Genomic DNA, 8297 nt, shown 5'->3' on the forward strand with positions numbered 1-8297 from the left:
AGAGTGAAGCCTAGGTTGCCCGGAACGTTGAAATGACCATAACTTTCACACTGGTTGCTATTAGTCCTTTTATACGATGGAAAAGCTGTTATATTTATATTGCATATTATATTTCTGGCATTGAATTCTAAGTCCCTAGCTAGTCCAACTGGTGGAGCAACACCCTAGCGTGAAGCCTAGGTTGCCCGGAACGTAGAAATGACCATGACTTCCACACTGTTTGCAAATATACATTACATACGATGGAAAAGCTGTTGTACTTATATTTTAATTTATGCTTCTGGCGTTGACGTCTTAGGCCCTAACTATTTGATCTGGTGGAGCAACGCCCTAGAGTGAAGCCTAGGTTGCCCGGAACGTTGAAATGAACATAACTTTCACGCTGGTTGCTATTATTCCTTTTATACGATGGAAAAGCTGTTAAATTTATATTGCATTTTATGCTTCTGGCATTGAATTCTAAGTCCCTAGCAATTCCACCTGGTGGAGCAACACCCTGGAGTGAAGCCTAGGTTGCCCGGAACGTAGAAGTGACCATTACTTCCACACTGTTTGCAAATATACATTATGTACTATGGAAAAGCTGTTGTACTTATATTGTAATTTATGCTTCTGGCGTTGACTTCTTAGGCCCTAACTATTTGATCTTATGGAGCACCGCCCTAGAGTGAAGCCTAGGTTGCTCGAAATGTAGAAATGACCATAACTTTCACACTGGTTGCAATTATTCGTTTTATACGATGGAAAAACTGTTGTATTTATATTGTATTTTATGCTTCTGGCGTTCACTTCTTAGGCCCTAACTATTCGATCTGGTGGTACAACGCCATAGGATGAAGCCTAGGTTGCCCGGAACGTAGAAATGACCATTACTTTCACAATGTTTGCAAATATTCATTTTATACGATGGAAAAACTGTTGTACTTATATTGTATTTTATTCTTCTCGCGTTGAATTCTAAGTCCCTAGCTATTCCATCTGGTGGAACGACGCCCTAGGGTGAAGCCTAGGTTGCCCGGAACGTAGAAATGACCAGTACTTTCACACTGGTTGCAGTTATTCGTTTTATACAATGGAAGAACTGTTCTATTTATTTTGCATTTTAATCTTTGGGCGTTGTCTTCTAAGGCCCTAGCCGTTCCATCTGGTGGAGCAACACCCTAGCGTGAAGCCAACGTTGCCCGGAACGTAGAAATGACCATTACTTGCACACTGTTTGCAAATATACATTATATACGATGGAAAAGCGTCTGCACTTATATTGTAATTTATGCTTCTGGCGTTCACTTCTTAGGCCCTAACTATTCGATCTGGTGGAACAACGCCCTAGGGTGAAGCCTGGGTTGCCCGGAACGTAGAAATGACCATAACTTTTACACTGGTAGCAATTATTCGTTTTATACAATGGAAAAACTGTTCTTTTTATTTTGTATTTTATGCTTCGGGCGTTGACTTCTAAGGCCCTAACCGTTTGATCTGGTGGAGCAACGCCCTAGAGTGAAGTCTAGGTTGCCCGGAACGTAGAAATGACAATTACTTTCACACTGTTTGCAATTATTCCTTTTATACGATGCAAAAGCTGTTGTATTTATATCGTATTTTATGCTTCTGGCGTTGACTTCTGAGGACCTAACTATTCGATCTGGTGGAGCAGCGCCCTAGAGTGAAGCCTAGGTTGCTCGGAATGTAGAAATAACCATAACTTTCACACTGGTTGCAATTATTCGTTTTTTACGATGGAAAAACTGTTGTATTTTTATTGCATTTTATGCTTCGGGCGTTGACTTCTAAGGCCCTAACTATTCAATCTGTTGGAGCAACGCCCTAGAGTGAAGCCTAGGTTGCTCGGAATGTAGAAATGACCATAACTTTCACACTGGTTGCAATTATTCGTTTTATACGATGGAAAAACTGTTGAATTTATATCGTATTTTATGCTTCTGGCGTTGACTTCTTAGGCCCTAACTATTCCATCTGGCGGATCAACGCCCTAGGGGGAAGCGTAGGTTGCCCGGAAAGTAGAAATGACCATAACTTTCAGACTGGTAGCAACTATTCGTTTTATACGATGGAAAAACTGTTCTATTTATTTTGTATTTTATGCTTCGGGCGTTGACTTCTAAGGCCCTAACTATTCGATCTGGTGGAGCAACGCCCTAGAGTGAAGCCTAGGTTGCCCGGTACGTAGAAATGACCATCACTTTCAAACTGGTTGCAATTATTCCTGTTATATGATGGAAAAACCGTTGTATTTTTATTGCATTTTATGCATCGGGCATTGACTTCTAAGGCCCTAACTATTCACTCTGTTGGAGCAACGCCCTAGGGTGAAGCCTAGGTTGTCCGGAAAGTAGAAATGACCGTAACTTTCATACTGGTTGCTATTATTCGTTTTATATGGTGGAAAAACTGTTGTATTTATATTGTATTTTATTATTCTGGCGTTGACTTCTAAGGCCCCAACTATTCGATCAGGTGGAGCAACGCCCTAGAGTGAAGCCTAGGTTGCTCGACGTGTAGAAATGACCATAACATTCACATTGGTTGCAATTATTCGTTTTATACGATGGAAAAGCTGTTGTATTTATATCGTATTTTATGCTTCTGGCGTTGACTTCTTATGCCCTAACTATTTGATCTGGTGGAGCAACGCCCTAGAGTGAAGCCTAGGTTGCCCGGAACGTTGAAATGACCATAACTTTCACACTGGTTGCTATTAGTCCTTTTATACGATGGAAAAGCTGTTATATTTATATTGCATATTATATTTCTGGCATTAAATTCTAAGTCCCTAGCTAGTCCATCTGGTGGAGCAACACCCTAGCGTGAAGCCTAGGTTGCCCGGAACGTAGAAATGACCATGACTTCCACACTGTTTGCAAATATACATTACATACGATGGAAAAGCTGTTGTATTTATATCGTATTTTATGCTTCTGGCGTTGACTTCTTATGCCCTAACTATTTGATCTGGTGGAGCAACGCCCTAGAGTGAAGCCTAGGTTGCCCTGTACGTAGAAATGACCTTCACTTTCAAACTGGTTGCAATTATTCCTGTTATATGATGGAAAAACTGTTGTATTTTTATTGCATTTTATGCTTCGGGCATTGACTTCTAAGGCCCTAGCTATTCACTTTGTTGGAGCCACGCCCTAGGGTGAAGCCTAGGTTGCCCGGAAGGTAGAAATGACCGTAACTTTCATACTGGTTGCAATTATTCGTTTTATATGGTGGAAAAACTGTTGTATTTATATTGTATTTTATGCTTCTGGCGTTGATTTCTCAGGCCCTAACTATTCGATCTGGTGGAACAACGCCGTAGAGTGAAGCCTAGGTTGCCCGGAACGTAGAAATGACCATTACTTTCACACTGTTTGCAAATTATTCCTGCTATATGATGGAAAAACTGTTGTATTTTTACGGCATTTTATGCTTCGGGCATTGACTTCTAAGGCCCTAACTATGCAATCTGTTGGAGCAACGCCCTAGGGGGAAGCCTAGGTTGCCCGGAACGTAGAAATGACCATAACTTTCACACTGGTTGCAATTATTCGTTTTATACGATGGAAAAGCTGTTGAATTTATATCGAATTTTATGCTTCTGGCGTTGACTTCTTAGGCCCTAACTATTCCATCTGGTGGATCAACGCCCTAGGGGGAAGCGTATGTAGCCCGGAAAGTAGAAATGACCATAACTTTCACACTCGTAGCAATTATTCGTTTTATACGATGGAAAAACTGTTGTATTTATATTGTATTTTATGCTTCTGGCGTTCACTTCTTAGGCCCTAACTATTCGATCTGGTGGTACAACGCCATAGGGTGAAGCCTCGGTTGCCCGGAACGTAGATATGACCATAACCTTCACACAGGTTGCAATTATACGTTTTATACGGTGTAAAGGCTGTTGTACTTATTTTGTATTTTATTCTTCTGGTGTTGATTTCTTAGGCCCTAACTATACGATCTGGTGGAACAACGCCGTAGAGTGAAGCCTAGGTTGCCCGGAACGTAGAAATGACCATTACTTTCACACTGTGTGCAATTATTCCTTTTATACGATGGAAAAGCTGTTGTATTTATATCGTATTTTATGCTTCTGGCGTTGACTTCTAAGGACCTAACTATTCGATCAGGTGGAGCAACGCCCAACAGTGATGCCTAGGTTGCCCGGAACATAGATACGACCATAACCTTCACACTGGTTGCAAATTATTCCTGCTATACGATGGAAAAACTGTTGTATTTTTACGGCATTTTATGCTTCGGGCATTGACTTCTAAGGCCCTAACTATGCAATCTGTTGGAGCAACGCCCTAGGGGGAAGCCTAGGTTGCCCGGAACGTAGAAATGACCATAACTTTTACACTGCTAGCATTTATTCGTTTTATACAATGGAATAACTGTTCTATTTATTTTGCATTTTATGCTTCGGGCGTTGACTTCTAAGGCCCTAACTGATTGATCTGGAGGAGCAACGCCCCAGAGTGAAACCTAGGATGCTCGAAATGTAGAAATGACCATAACTTTCACACTTGTTGCTAATATTCGTTTTATACGATGGAAAAACTGTTATATTTCAATTGTATTTTATACTTATGGCGTTGAATTCTATGTCCCTAGCTATTTGATCTGGTGGAGCAAGGCCCTAGAGTGAAACCTAGGTTACCCGGAACGTAGAAATGACCAGTACTTTCACACTGTTTGCAGTTATTCCTGTTATACGATGGAAAAACTGTTGCACCTTTATTGTATTTTATGCTTCTGGCGTTGACTTCTAAGGCCCTAACTATTCGATCAGGTGGAGCAACGCCCCAGAGTGAAACCTAGGTTGCTCGAAATGTAGAAATGACCATAACTTTCACACTGGTTGCAATTATTCATTTTATACGATGAAAAACTGTTGTACTTATATTGTATTTTATTCTTATGGCGTTGAATTCTAAGTCCCTAGCTATTCGATATGGTGGAGCAACGGCCTAGAGTTAAACCTAGGTTTCCAGGAACGTAGAAATAACCAGTACTTTCATACTGTTTGCAGATATTCCTGTTATACGATGGAAAAACTTTTGCATCTATATTGTATTTTATGCTTCTGGCGTTGACTTCTAAGGCCCTAGCTATTCGATTTGGTGGAGCAACGCCCTAGAGTGGGGCCTATGTTGCCCGGTACGTAGAAATGTCCATTACTTTCACACTGTTTGCAATTATTCATTTTATACGATGGCAATGCTGTTGTATTTATATCGTATTTTATGCTTCGGGCGTTGACTTCGTAGGCCCTAACATTTCGATCTGGTGGAGGAACGCTCTACAGTGAAGCCTATGTTGCCCGGAACGTAGATATGACCATAACCTTCACACAGGTTGCAATTACTCGTTTTATACGGTGTAAAGGCTGTTGTGTTTATTTTGTATTTTATTATTCTGGTGTTGACTTCTTAGGCCCTAACTATTCGATCTGGTGGAACCACGCCTTAGCGTGAAGCCTAGGTTGCGCGGAACGCAGAAATGACCATTACTTTCACACTGTTTGCAATTATTCCTTTTATACGATGGAAAAGCTGTTCTATTTATATCGTATTTTATGCTTCTGGCTTTGACATCTAAGGCCCTAGCTATTCGATTTGGTGGAGCAACGCCCTAGAGTGGAGCCCAGGTTGCCCGGTACGTAGAAATGACCATTACTTTCACAATGTTTGCAAATATACATTATATACGATGGAAAGTCTGTTGTATTTATGTTGTATTTTATGCCCCTGGCGTTGACTTCTTAGGCCATAACTATTTGATCTGGTGGTACAATGCCCTAGAGTGAAACCAAGGTTGCCTGGAGCGTAGAAATGACCATCACTTTCACACTGGTTGCAATTATTCCTGTTATACGATGGAAAAACTCTCGTATATTTATCGTATTTTATGCTTCGGGCGTTGACTTCTATGGCCCTACCTATTCGATCTGGTGGAGCAACACCCTACAGTGAAGCCTAGTTTGTCCGGAACGTAGATATGACCATAACCTTCACACAGGTTGCAATTATTCGTTTTATACGATTCAAAGACTGTTGTATTTATTTTGTAGTTTATGCTTCTGGCGTTGACTTCTAAGGCCCTAACTATTCGATCTGGTGGAGCAACGCCCTAGAGTGAAGCCTAGGTTGCCCGGCACGTAGAAATGACCATAACTTTCACACTGGTTGTTATCATTCGTTTTATATGATGGAAAAACTGTTGTATTTATATTGTATTTTATGCTTCTGGCGTTCACTTCTTAGGCCCTAACTATTCGATCTGGTGGAACAACGGCCTAGAGTGAAGCCTAGGTTGCCCGGAACGTAGAAATGACCATAACTTTCACACTGGTTGCTATCATTCGTTTTATATGATGGATAAACTGTTGTATTTATATTGTATTTTATGCTTCTGGCGTTCACTTCTTAGGCCCTAACTATTCGATCTGGTGGAACAACGCCCTAGGGTGAAGCCTAGGTTGCCCGGAACGTCGAAATGACCATAACTTTTACACTGGTAGCAATTATTCGTTTTATACAATGGAAAAACTGTTCTATTTATTTTGCATTTTATGCTTCGGGCGTTGACTTCTAAGGCCCTAACTGATTGATCTGGAGGAGCAATGCCCTAGTGTGAAGCCTAGGTTGCCCGGAACGTAGAAAAGACCATAACTTTTACACTGGTAGCAATTATTCGTTTTATACAATGGAAAAACCGTTCTATTTATTTTGTATTTTATGCTTCGGCCGTTGACTTCTAAGGCCGTAACTGTTTGATCTGGTGGAGCAACGCCCTAGATTGAAGCCTAGGTTGCCCGGAACGTAGAAATGACCATTACTTTCACACTGTTTGCAGTTATTCCTGTTATACGATGGAAAAACTGTTGCATCTTTATTGTATTTTATGCTTCTGGCGTTGACTTCTAAGGCCCTAACTATTCGATCAGGTGGAGCAACGCCCCAGAGTGAAGCCTAGGTTGCTCGGAATGTAGAAATAACCATAACTTTCACACTGGTTGCAATTGTTCGTTTTTTACGATGGAAAAGCTGTTGTATTTATATTGTATTTTATGCCTCTGGCGTTGACTTCTAAGGCCCTAGCTATTCAATCTAGTGGAGCAACGCCCTAGAGTGAAGCCTAGGTTGCCCGGAACGTAGAAATGACCATCACTTTCAAACTGTTTGCAATTAATCCTGTTATACGATGGAAAAACTGTTGTATTTTTATTGCATTTTATGCTTCGGGCGTTGACTTCTAAGGCCCTAGCTGTTCCATCTGGTCGAGCAACACCCTAGGGTGAAGCCTACGTTGCCCGGAACGTAGAAATGACCAGTACTTTCACACTGGTTGCAGGTATTCGTTTTATACGATGGAAAAACTGTTCTATTTATTTTGCATTTTATGCTTCGGGCGTTGACTTCTAAGGCCCTAACTGATTGATCTGGAGGAGCAACGCCCCAGAGTGAAACCTAGGATGCTCGAAATGTAGAAATGACCATAACTTTCACACTGGTTGCTAATATTCGTTTTATACGATGGAAAAACTGTTATATTTCAATTGTATTTTATACTTATGGCGTTGAATTCTATGTCCCTAGCTATTTGATCTGGTGGAGCAAGGCCCTAGAGTGAAACCTAGGTTACGCGGAACGTAGAAATGACCAGTACTTTCACACTGTTTGCAGTTATTCCTGTTATACGATGGAAAAACTGTTGCATCTTTATTGTATTTTATGCTTCTGGCGTTGACTTCTAAGGCCCTAACTATCCGACCAGGTGGAGCAACGCCCCAGAGTGAAACCTAGGTTGCTCGAAATGTAGAAATGACCATAACTTTCACACTGGTTGCAATTATTCATTTTATACGATGAAAAACTGTTGTACTTATATTGTATTTTATTCTTATGGCGTTGAATTCTAAGTCCCTAGCTATTCGATATGGTGGAGCAACGGCCTAGAGTTAAACCTAGGTTTCCAGGAACGTAGAAATAACCAGTACTTTCATACTGTTTGCAGATATTCCTGTTATACGATGGAAAAACTTTTGCATCTATATTGTATTTTATGCTTCTGGCGTTGACTTCTAAGGCCCTAGCTATTCGATTTGGTGGAGCAACGCCCTAGAGTGGGGCCTAGGTTGCCCGGTACGTAGAAATGTCCATTACTTTCACACTGTTTGCAATTATTCATTTTATACGATGGAAAAGCTGTTGAATTTATATCGTATTTTATGCTTCTGGCGTTGACTTCTTAGGCCCTAACTATTCCATCTGGTGGATCAACGC

Source organism: Calliopsis andreniformis, unplaced genomic scaffold (assembly GCF_051401765.1).
Source record: "Calliopsis andreniformis isolate RMS-2024a unplaced genomic scaffold, iyCalAndr_principal scaffold0015, whole genome shotgun sequence".
Lineage (NCBI taxonomy): Eukaryota > Metazoa > Arthropoda > Insecta > Hymenoptera > Andrenidae > Calliopsis > Calliopsis andreniformis.